The following is a 13,255-nucleotide window of genomic DNA, read 5'->3' as shown; positions in this document are numbered from 1 at the left end:
TTGTCAAAATCAAACCCTTCCTATCCACCCCTGACTTAACTAAGTAATCCATGCATTCATTTATTCACGTCTCGATTATTGCAACTCCCTGTACTCTTGTCTTTCCAACAAATCCATCCAACGTTTACAACTAGTTCAGAATGCCGCAGCCCGAGTCCTGACCGGTACAAAAAAATACGACCACATCTCACCAATCCTGGCATCCCTGCATTGGCTCCCAATCACTTTTAGAATTGATTTTAAAATCCTATTATTAACTTTTAAGTCCATCTCTGATCTGGCCCCATCCTACATATAGCTGACCTACTCAAGCCCTATGTCCCACAGCGCACCTTAAGGTCCTCAGAAAAGGCGCTCTTGGTAGTCCCAGCTTCCAAGTTGAGAACTAAAGGTGACCGGGCCTTTGCATTCAGAGCCCCAACTCTCTGGAATGCCCTCCCCCTCGCAGAATCCGTCCCCCGCTTCAAATCCCTCCTAAAAACTCATTTTTATAAAGCTGCTTTTAACACCTAAACGTTTTTTTTAACATTCCCTATTGTTCTTATGTCCTACTGCATTTCTGTTCATTGCCTGTTCTTTATTTTTATTATTGTCAACTGTTGTTTATGGTGTGCACTGCATTTGATTTTATGTTTTTCTGTAAAGCACTTTGTAACCTTGTTTTGAAAGGTGCTATATAAATAAAGGTTTTACTATGAGTCCCTAACTGCTGTTCTGTGATCCCCTTTGCAGGACTGGTGCTGGGGACCCCGTTTGGTACCAGGTGACGGCCCATGGCAGTGGTAACCCCCTTTCTGTTGTGTTTGATTTTAATTATTTGGTTTGGTTTGATTTGTGGGGGTGGCGCTGCCCTGGGTCGGTCAGCCTGGCCCTCCCCTCTTCCCCTTAGCACTGGTCTCTATAGAGCGTCGCAGTCCCGCCCCCTTTCAGAACGACGAGTGGCCCAGGAAATGATTCTCCATTAATTTTCTCCATAGGCTTTTCAAAAAGTATTTATTTAAAGACGGTTACGCCGCGGACAAAGCCAACTCGGATCGTGACAAATCATGACAATAATTACAATGTTTTGGGCCGATCAAATAATTAGTAAGAAGAAAAACAAAACAAATAGTGTTGTATCCTGCCTTTATTTTCTTGGGTGGGACTGCGACGCTCTATAGGCCCAGTATAGTTGGTTAGTTCACTGCTCATACTTTTATTCGCCATGAATGCATTTGCCTTTTTAATGATACTGATTTATGTGTAATTATAATAAAACTTTTTGTACTTTGGTTAAACCCGTTTCTGCCTTTTTACATTTAAGTGTACAACGAACCTTGTGGAGAGTAATTCATGTTTCATGTGGTTTACCTTAATTGGAGTATTTACTAAAACTATTTCCTAGGGCGCAATCACCTTGGGGGCGTAGTTGGCTATTCTAATTCGTATTTTGAACTGAAGTGTAGCTGTGTGCGACCCACTACCGTTATTTTTTATATGTTTTGAACGGGTAGCGCACCTACAGTCAGAGTGCGGTGGTCACATGAAGAGTAATTCGTTGGATTACATACCATGTTTAGCGTGGCCCCAACCAGAGATCACACACTTCATGCCATCGGGGAAGGCTTGCTTCGGCAGACAGGCGGTTTTAACATATCGACTTTCCACGGCACAGAGAGGGCTGGAGGTGACGTTCAGCTGGAGTAAAGCTGACACACACACACACACACACACACACACACACACACACACACACACACACACACACACACACACACACACACACACACACACAAAATGCTATGTCGTTAGCATCTCTATAATTTTAGCCTGGAAAACAGACAAATCTGCCACAGGAAAAGAAAAATAATCCCAGGGAATATTTTGGTCTGGCACTGATCCGTTACATTTAGCTCACCCCCAGAGTTGTGGGTGACAAATCAGAGCCCACTGTTGAAAGTGAGACACTTTTGCTGTGACGTTGCAATCTTGGAAATACATTTTCCACACCAAAGTTCCAGACTAATATCTACACAGTGATATTAGTCTGGCCATGCCAGGCTAATGTCATGTATTTATGAAGTTAAACCCTTCTACCTTCTACAACCAGTTAGCATTCTAAATGTGTTGACGTGATCACGTCAACACATTCAGAATGCTAACTGGTATGACGTTGTGTCGGTGACATTACATTCATGTCCTTACCGACGTCATTGTGAAAAGCTTTGAGGCGACCATCAGAGAACCTTGACTGGTTGTAACGCGGGTGAACGATGGCTCTCACCACAGGGACGATCTGGACATACTTCTCGTGGTTCTTAAGGTCCACTGCCCCCAAGACCACCTGCATGTCCTTGGAACTGTCACTGTAGAAACAACCAGTCAGTCACCACCTGCATGTCTTCATAATTATGGATATGTCACTGTAGAAATCCACATACATTGTGTGACTGTAACAATGAATGATGTAAAATAAAAATACATAATATGTCAATCTTCTTTCAATTCAGATAGATATATATAGCAGTGTCCACATTAGGCCGATAACTGCCTGTTTTGGGCATTTTATGTGTGCGGAAACACGGAAAACATAATTTCCCGCACTACAAGCTGGCCGTTAGGTAGCAATTCATCCTTGTTCTCACCACATATCAGACACATTTTGGAATCTTATTTTCCTCGGCCATCAACAACTGCCAAAAGTCAGAGTGGGTCACAACCCAGGGCACGGAAGGACACGACACAGGCAGTTGTTCTCAAATAGACTGGTTTATTCCTCTCAGTTCATGGAATAATTCACAACAATATTAATACACAGGAGAGCAGATGGCTCTCCACTGTCCGGACAGAGACATCTTCTGAATGTTTGTGGAGATGACTGCTTTATCCTGTTGTGCCTTAATCAAGTCCATGCACAACAGGTGCGCAGCCACACCCAGCTCTGAGTCCAGTTCTAGTTTGACTCAGGCCAGGTGTTGTAACCCTAGATATATACAGGGGGATTGTTCCTTTAACTGTGTTGGCGGGTTGAGTGTTCACTTTGTGTTCTGGTGTGCAGGGAAGCAGTCGCATTATTAAGAGGAAGAGATATACTACTTTGTTGTTCACTACGGAGGTTGGATACAGAATTAGAACCCTGGCTGATCACGTTTGTCCTTTTCGAATTATTATTTTGTTTATTAAATCACCAGTTCTGCAACACGGACTCCTTTTCCTTGACAGCATAGCAAGAAAGCATAAGGATTATTCCGGAGAGTAGAGACACGGTGGTTATAGTGTGACTGCTTAATTCAGTCATCCTCCTTCCCACACAAATATAGCTGCAAGCAGTGATAATGCGAGACCAAGCAAGAAGTCAATATAGTCCGGCAGATGGGGTGGACGGGTGGGGAATTTGGTATATAGTCTTTTTTATTGGCCTGAAATATTGTCTATATACACATACAATTTACAATTTACAATTTAGGCATTTAGCAGACGCTCTTAATCCAGAGCGACTTACATTTAAGCAAGAACAAAAGCATGGGAATACATCACATAAAAGCATTTATCATGAAACATGCGTAAGCTAAGAAGGTAACAGTGGAATATCTATATGATGAAACTATACATAGACTATACATAATAAACATACACTATACATAATAAACTATACATATTCACTACTATGGTATACATATGTACTATGGCGTGCTATGACTATATACAATACAATTATAGTGCTGTCTACATAACATGCTGTAAGTCTGTGTCAAATGCTATCTAAGCCAACAGAAATGCTATCTAAGGGGTTAGGGTAAGTGCTATGGGCCATGATGGAGTCTGAAAAGGTGGGTTTTCAGGCTACGGCGGAAGATTGGGAGTGATGCTGCAGTTCTGACTGCAATGGGAAGTGCATTCCACAGTTTTGGAGCCAGAAGGGAGAAGAGTTTGGGACGTGTGGAGCGTTGTCCCGGCGTTTTTAGTGAGGGTACTTCCAGTTTCCCTGCGTTGGCTGATCTGAGTGCGCGTGGGTTTGTAGGGTTCAATCATACTTGTAAGATATGGGGGAGCCATACCTTTGGTTGCTTTGAATGCCAGCATCAGAGTTTTGTATTCTGTGCGGGCGGCGACCGGGAGCCAGTGGAGGGAGCGGAGCAGGGGGGAAACATGTGAGAATTTTGGCTGGTTGAAGACCAAGCGAGCTGCTGCATTTTGGATCAGCTGGAGAGGCTTAAGTGCACATGCTGGTAGGCCAGTAAGGAGGGAGTTACAATAGTCGAGTTTTGACAAGACTGTTGTCTGGATTAGGAGCTGGGCTGATTCCTGGGTGAGGAACGGTCTAATTCGTCGTATGTTATAGAGTGTGAACCTACATGATCGAGTGACAGCTGTGATGTGAGCTTTGAACGAGAGCTGACTGTCCAGCACAACACCAAGATTCCTGGCTGTTAGGACAGACGTTACCAGGGCGTTGTCTACGGAAATAGTTAGCTCCCGCATAGGGCAGGACTTAGCTGGGAAGAAGAGAAGCTCAGTCTTGTCTGGGTTCAGCTTGAGGTGGTTGGAGGACATCCACTGTGAGATGTCAGCCAGGCATGCAGTGATGCGCTCTTCCACCTGAGTGGCAGAGGGGGGGAAGGATAGGAACAGTTGTGTGTCATCGGCGTAGCAGTGATAGGATATATTGTGAGCAGAGATGATAGTGCCAAGGGATTTAGTGTACAGTGAGAAAAGGAGGGGACCAAGTACAGATCCCTGTGGGACCCCAGTTTGGAGGGTTCGGGGGGATGATAGCAGACCTTTCCAGGAAACCTGGTAGGTCCGATCGGTGAGGTAGGAGGAGAACCACTTTAGTGCCGTTCCACCGATGTCTAGCTCCGCTAGGGTTTCTAGGAGCAGCTGGTGGTTCACTGTGTCAAATGCTGCTGATAGGTCTAGGAGAATCAGTACTGCAGAGTGGGAAGCAGCTTGGGCAGCATGTAGTGCTTCTGTGACTGCCAGCAGGGCAGTTTCTGTGGAGTGGGCCTTCTTGAATCCGGACTGGTTGGGATCCAGCAGGTTGTTCTGTGAGAGATGGAGAGAGAGCTGGTTGGAGACGACACGTTCAATGGTTTTAGAAATAAATGAAAGGAGTGATACCGGTCTGTAGTTCTTGACATCTGAGGGGTCAAGGGTTGGTTTTTTGAGGAGTGGTGTTACTCTGGCTGACTTGAGGGCAGATGGGACGCAGATGGGACGCAGCCTGAGGTTACTGACACATATACACATCCATCCATATACACATCCATCCAGGTTCATCTCCTTCAGCTCGGCTACCACAGTTCGGCGCAAGGTTATTTTGGGCCGACCTTTCTTCCTTTTCCCATCCAGTCCAGTCCATCCTAGAGCGACCTTAGGTATACAATCCTGTGCCATCCTGAACACATGCCCCAGCCATCGGAATCTGCAGTGTTTGATCTCCATCACTACGCTGTTGCACTCATCCGGTGTAGCGCTACGTTAGATATCCTCTCAGGCCAGAAGATTCAGCAGATTTCCCTGAGGCATCGGTTTTGAAAGGCATCAATCTTCTTCATATCCTGAGTTTCAGACCCATACAACAGCACTGACTTCACATTACTGTTGTTAAGTCTGATCTTGGTTCTTACAGTGTACTGCTTAGACTTCCAAATAGATTGGAGCCTAACAAAAACACTGTGAGCCTTCCCTAGCCTTGCTCTGATGTCCTTTTGTGTTGCATTCTCTTTGCTGATCAGACTTACCCAGGTATGTCTCCTGCAGATGGGTATATTTGGAGGAGAGCACTGCAAGGTCATCGGCAAAGTCAAGATCTTCAAAATTGAGAAAACAATGTCCACTGGATGCCCCTGGGTCTGTCTGCTGCTGTCTTCCTCATAACCCAGTCGATGGCCATCAAGAAGAGGATGGGTGACATGATGCACCCCTGCCGCACACCAGACTCCACGGTGAACCATTCGGATGGTTTTCCATCAACAAGGACACTGCACTCGAAGTGACGATAGAACAGCCCCATCAGTGAGACCATTTTGGGAGGAATTTCGTATGATCTCGCGATCTTCCACATGGTGTCACGGTGCAGGCTGTCAAATGCTTTCCGGAAGTCAATGAAGTTGATGTGCAGTGGGGCGTTCCATTCTATGCACTGCTCAATGATGCAACATTAGTGACCTCCTCCTGGGCGATCCCGAGACGTTACAAGGCCAGGGAGTCGATGTGTTCCAAGGCAGTTGTCCTCCAACTGCGCCTTGGTCTGCTTCCAGTGGGACGTGCCTCAAGGACCTCCCTAGGGAGATGCCCGAGAGGCATCCTAACCAGATGCCCGACCACCTAAGCTGGCTCCTTTCCAGGCGAAGAAGCAGCGACTCTACTCCGAGTCTCTCTCGTGTGACTGAACTTCTCACCCTATCTCTAAGGGAGATGCCAGCCACCCGTCGAAGAAAACTCAGTTTGGCCGCTTGTATTCGCGACCTTATTCTTTCGGTCATGACCCACACTTCATGACCATAGGTGAGAGTAAGAAACAAAGATTGCTCGGTAGACGGAGAGCTTTGCCTTCTGGCTCAACTCTCTTTTCGTCACAACAGTGCAGTACAGTGACTGCAATACCGCCCCTGCCGCTTCGATTCTAGGGCTGTTCTCCTTCTCTGTCCTCCCCTCACTCGTGAACAAGACCCTGAGAAACTAGAACTCCTTAACCTGGGGTAATGGAACCACATTCCCTTCCCGGACTGCACAATCCACCGGTTTCCTGCTGAGAACCATGGCCTCATATTTTGAGACGCTGATCACATGACAAATGTGATGAGATCAGCACAAAATGTGATGAGGTCAGCACATTTGGGTGGCTATGGCTGTTTTTAGCCCAAGGAGTGTATTTTGTGCAAAACGAATGCTTGGAATGAATTCAGAATCATGAAAAACCCCTAGCATGCTACTTAAAAGCATATGGGAAGTTTGACATTTTTGCCTGACATAGGATGTTAATGGTAGGGTCACAAGAAATCCCTATACAAAAATGTCCCAATACCGACAGCCGGTCAGCAAGTGGATTCATGAATGTATGTAGACAATATAACAAATGTCCCACTTTAAACAAAAGAAGCCTGTCGGCTGCCGGACTAATAAGCAATAAGAAGAATAAGCACAATAAGCCATAGAAACATGGAAGACTGAACTTGAGAAAATGAAGACCATGCAATTGTGACAGGGTTTTTGAAGACTCATACACTACGTTGTCGGCACCCGGATTAGAACCCATGACCTTGTGGTCCATAGGCGAGAGCTCTACCTATACTGACATATCCAGACACAATCAGGTGTTATATTGTTAACAATAATGTCCCCTGTCAAAAATAGGGAAAAACTAAAGAAAGCAGCAAATGAAAATAATTAACACTCACTTTTTACTTAGTCTAAAACTTGAACCTTGATTGAAAAAAACTGAATCCTTAATGGGGCGTAGATTATATTTTTGTCGTTTTCGTTTTAGCCACATTAACACAGTTGGAATGTTAAAGAATGTTTTTATTCCATCAGGAAGTCGTTTTAGTGTCATTAAGTCGGTGTAATTACATTGCAAAAATGTCTCTGTATTTAAAGATTATTTTCGTATTTTGGGGGTGTGAACATTCCTGCACGTATTCACATAGTCGTTTCGATTGGCTGTAGCTATCTTTGTTCTCCAGTCAGTCTCCAACTCAGTCGTCCAGATTAGTTGCAGTGTGTTTCTATGACACACTATTAAACACAACATCATTATTGTTAACTTGATATGATGCTGTTGGATCTTGTAATAAAAGTATAAATGAAGCGATTAGGACCCGTCTTCGTCCACTGAAGAAAAGAAAAGTCGCTCTAGTTTTGTGTTTGTGGTCTCCACACCACACACAGCTGTGCCTTCTGACGAGATTGTTTTAGTCGTAATCCATTCCTCTGCCCTTTATTTCAGTGCACACATGTAGCTATGTGTGGTTTAGCACTGTGTTTAAATCTTTGTAACTTTATTACCGTTGAATGCTGCTGCCTGATGATCAATGACAAGTGTAGTATACAAATCCTGGTGTGATCTTCCTAAAAAGTGGAAAGGACCATAACAAACGTCTATGGTATTTTTTCCCCCTGACTTTCTGTTGGTAAGGTTTTAACTCTTTCACATCAGTGCACGGCTGATTCAAGCCATGCATTTAGGGGTAAAAAGGTACCTGTGTACATAATAATAATGTAAACATTTATACATTTAGCAATTAAAAGCATGGGTCTAAAACTACAACATCGTGGAATGCATTATAGCCTACTTGCAGTGTTGGCTGCAAGTAGTTTTACTCCACATGTATTTATTTGAAAACTCAGTCAGCCTACTACTTTGTAGATTGTGTTATTACAAAGCATACACTTTGTGTGTACTAAGGAAGCATGAGTTTGATTGATTGATTGAAATCTTTATTAACAGTTTGTAGAATTTACAGTACATTTTAAGCACAAACTCAATACAAAGACTGTCAACTGTGAGTGGACGACCCAATTAAGCATTACACTTGTTTACAACAGGGTCCACATTGTTCAATTCATCAAAACATTTAAGGACATACAAACATTTAGAGACATACAAATAGACATTTCTCTGTAGGTAAAGAACAGAACAGGAATTCATCATATGGGAAGCAAAAAAGGGAAAATATACAATATACAGTGAGGGAAAATGGGGTGGGGGGGTGGGGGGGATTCAGATTTTACAGAGGCCAGTTTCGAATTGCAGCCGTCCGTAGGTGCCCTTTGAGAGCGGTTTTGAAGGAGTCAAGGGATTCACATGTCTTAATGACTGTTGGTAGGGCGTTCCACATTTTGGTGGCATAGGAGCGAAAAGAATTTAGTCCCTTGTTTGTGCCGAATCTGGGTTGTACATGGTTTGTTGCACTCCCTCTGGTGTTGTGGGTGTGGACTTCGTTTACATTAAGGAAGTATTTAGACAGGTACATGGGTATCTTGGTGGTGTATCGAATCTTGTGGACCAGACCCATTGCAAGATGCTGTACTCTGTCGTCGACCCTAAGCCATCCCAGCCTGTCAAAGTGGGCAGGGGTGAGGTGGGTTCGGGGGGTGAGGCCAAGTAGGAGCCTGACCAGTTTGTTTTGAGAGGTCTGGAGCCTTGTTTTAAGGGCCTTTGAGGTGCTGTGGTACCAAGAGGTGGATGCATAGTCAAAGAAGCCTTGTACGAGGGCTCCTGTTAAGGTCTTCAAGGTGGTTTTGCTGACCAGTGAGGAGATCCTGTAAAGGAATCTTGTTCTTTGATTGACTTTTTTGATTACGTTGGTGGCCATTTTATCACCGGAAAGATTGGCCTCCAGGATGGAACCTAGGTAGGTAATTTCATCTTTTCGTGTGATAATATTGTCACCGACTCTAACCAAGAAGCCATCTGCCTTGCTGAGTTTACTATTTGATCCGAAGAGGATGGATTCAGTTTTTCCCAGGTGTAAGGATAGTTTGTTATCAGCGAGCCAGGTGCAGATTCTACCGAGTTCAGAGCTGAGGGTCTTTTCAACCTGCAGTTTGTTCCTGTCCGAGACCAGCAGTGCTGAGTCATCTGCGAACAGGAACAAGTTGCAGTCACAAGCTGAAGTCATGTCGTTAACATAAATTAGGAACAGTAAAGGCCCTAGTATGCTTCCTTGTGGGACGCCACAGCTCACTGGGAGGGGAGGGGACAGTGTTCCGTTCACCTCCACCATCTGTTCTCTCCCCTCCAGGTAGGATTGCATCCAGCTCACTGATGTGCTATCAAAACCAATAGCTTTAAGCTTGTTAACCAGTATGGAGTGGTTCACGGTGTCAAAAGCCTTTTGGAGGTCCAGCATGACCATGCCGCAGTATTTTCCAGCATCCACCTCGTGTTTGATGTGGTCGCTCAAATAGAGGAGGCATGTGTCAGTGGAGTGGGATGTTCTGAAACCAGATTGGAACTCGTACAGCAATTTATTAGTGGCAAGATACTTTTCAACCTGTTCATAGACTATTTTTTCCATCACTTTCGAGATGGAGCTTAGAATAGAAATAGTCCGTTGCTCTCCCCTTGTCTCCCATATATGGGGACTAGGTTGGTGGAGGGTGTGTAGAGCCCAGGATCACATTAGATGATTGACACAGGGGTGAAAAATGGGTTACAAAAATCTATATTGCAATATTGATACTTTAACTTAAGTACGTTATGTACTTTCCCACACTGTCTACTAAGTGTCCACTCAACTCATCTGTGCACTGTGTCACTGACAGCTAACCTAGTGGGGGAGTGGTTAGTGGGTGGGGGAGTGATTATGCAAGCCATTAGGGGTGGAGACAAGTATCTATTGTCACACCCATTCCTGGGGCCCAGAGGTGCTAAAATCTTTGGAACTTTGCAGGGGAAATTCTCTACTTTGGGGTTTCCGGTTCAACAAGTTTCAGATGGTCATATCTTCTTCAGTTTTTTCCAATTTCAATGAACAATACATCAGATGAAAGCTTACATTATGTAGTTTCATAATATGTAAAAAACTGAAAAATTACCATGGCACATAATATTATGTCCAAAATGTAATGACCTTTTTTTTTTTTTTTTTTCCCAGACAGCCAGCAATGAGTAAAACGCTCCCAATTTCTTCTTTGTCTCTGTTACTCATCTAGGGGCCGCAATTTGCATTCAAAGATTTTCCTAGAAGCTTTGTCATTGGTCCATTTCCCTGATTGGTTAGTCATTTCGACCAGGGTTTTATCGACCAATGACAAAGCTTCTAAGAACATCTTTCAATGCAGATTGTGGCCCCTAGATGTGTCACAGAGACTACATTTTTGGGAGCGTTTTACTCATTGCTGACTGTCTATACCAAATACCACACCGAATACCAAAAAAATAAATAATAAATAAATATAAAAAAGGTAATTAAAATGTGCTTATAGCAGCTTTAACTAGGCATTGTCATTAGTCGAAGGCAGTTCCCAAACTTTTTTGGCCGTGCATAATAATAATACTACCACCATTAGGCTACCATTTTCATGTCGCGCACCCCCGGGAGATCCTTTGCGCACCACAAGGGGTGCACACGCCAGGAAAGCCTGCTGTGGATTGTGCATTACATTCACCAGTGCATTCACACACACACACACACACACACACACACACACACACACACACACACACACACACACACACACACACACACACACACACACACACACACACACACACCATTACATAGATTGTGCATTACATTCACAATTAGAGGTTCAGGTCAAGGATCGAACCGCGGCGTCTCTACCGGCCACTCTACCCGTGGCCGTGAGTAACTGAACCAACTGCAGGCCAACGAGATGGACCTGTACTTTAACTGGTTTGACAGGAATGGAGGCCCAGTATATGCAGAAGCCCAGACGATGGCCGGTGGGCCCAGCGGTGGCTGGTAGGTGTCCTTCATTTAGAATAACCTATAACCTGCTTTCTGTCTTTGCATATTACCACAAAATAGTGATTTAATTGTGGCTTACATGCAGTGTGCAGCAGTGAGGACCCAGCAGGATGCGATGAGGACGCCTCCACACACATGGCTGAACTGCTCAGACGAACCAGTGGTTCTGCGCTCCAGGGACACCTGCCATGGATGATGCCCAGGACCAGACTGCCTGCCTACCAACATATTGGATGGAGAACCAGGGGAAGTGGGTATGCCGCACTGGGAGAACAGGCCTGGACAAGATGGAGACGTAGCATGATATTACATTGTGGTTGGGCGGACCCGACAATACGAATAATGTATTATTTAACTTGTTTTTTGGCCGTGTGTATTTCATGGGCACATCAGCTTATGTTTGGCAGCTGTGGTATACCCAATTAAGCCAATTGGAGTGCAGTACATGGCTGTGGAGACTATAATTTCCACATTTCTTGTGGATGTTATAGTTATTGTGCAGTTGATAGAAGAGTTAATGCACTTAAGTCATTGGAGATTGATATCAATATGTGACCATATGTGTACTGTAAATGTCTACTGTATTGCATACTATATAATGATTTAGTAATGTGATATACTGTATGTATTTAGACTTATACTTATTATTTATTTTATTTTATTTAACCTAAGTTATTTAACCAGTGAAAACCACATTGAGACTGAAGTCTCTTTTACAAGTGTGAACTGGCCAAGAGAAGAGGCAAAATAAGTAACACAGCTCTGCCAGTAACAATAAACAAGACAATAACAGGACAAACATGTAACGGTCATAAATACAGTACCCACTACCGAAGAAGCTCGAGAACATGTAGGAACGCCTAATAACGCAACCAATAAAGGCTAATATATAAAAACTAAGCTACAGAATGTGCTAATAAACTAAAAAGCAAGAGAACCAACATTTGCTATACGTCAAAGCAGGAGCAATGTTTGGGAAGTGTGCTCATTGCAATCCTGTTAATGCTCACTAGGGGAATCACAGAAGCCAGTTTGAGTCTGGTCTGTAGGTCATTCCAAGACCAGGGTCCAGAAAAAGCAAGGCTTTGTTTCCCCTGTTGGGGGCAAGCATTTGATGTGAGGTTGAGAGAGTTTTGGACAAATTCTAATTTAGAACACAATTGATGTAAAGTGGGAGACTACCAAGAATATACCAAATGTAGCAACCTGCAAGAGGTTAAGGAACACCAAGTCACTAAGGAGTACAGTGATGAGTCCTATAGAGGGAGTTGGTTATGGACCTCAATGCAGCATGAAACAAGGGGTCAAGTTTGCGCAGAGTTGAGGAACTAGTTGCGAACGCAGTGAGCACTAACTATGAGACCCTGCTGATCATGTCTGTGTGTCTGTGTGTCTGTGTGTCTGTCCCGCTGTGACACCACCCGCCCACCACCAGAGGGCGCAGCTGTAGCACACACACACACACACACAGGGCGCAGCTGTAGCACACACACACACACACACACACACACACACACAAACACACACACACACACACACACACACACACACACACACACACACACACACACACACACACAAACAACCACACACACGAGCTGCGTTCGCTTCCCGCGTTTGCGCGTCTTACTTGTCACACACATGCAGCCCATGCTTGTAGGCTGTAACTCCCCCTGTGCTAGCTACTAGCCTCAGTTCCAGGCTAAGTAGCCTTACTCATCTGTGAAGAGAAAAGCCGTGTCACGACTTGACTTGTCTGGGAGAGTGTCTAGCCGGAAGCGAGGATTCCAGCGTCATTTTTCTGCTTCCGCTAAATTCCGCTAAAAACAGCGTAG

This window comes from Protomyctophum parallelum (assembly GCF_964188405.1).
Source record: "Protomyctophum parallelum genome assembly, chromosome: 6".
Lineage (NCBI taxonomy): Eukaryota > Metazoa > Chordata > Actinopteri > Myctophiformes > Myctophidae > Protomyctophum > Protomyctophum parallelum.
Note: the sequence above shows the minus strand (reverse complement) of the source record.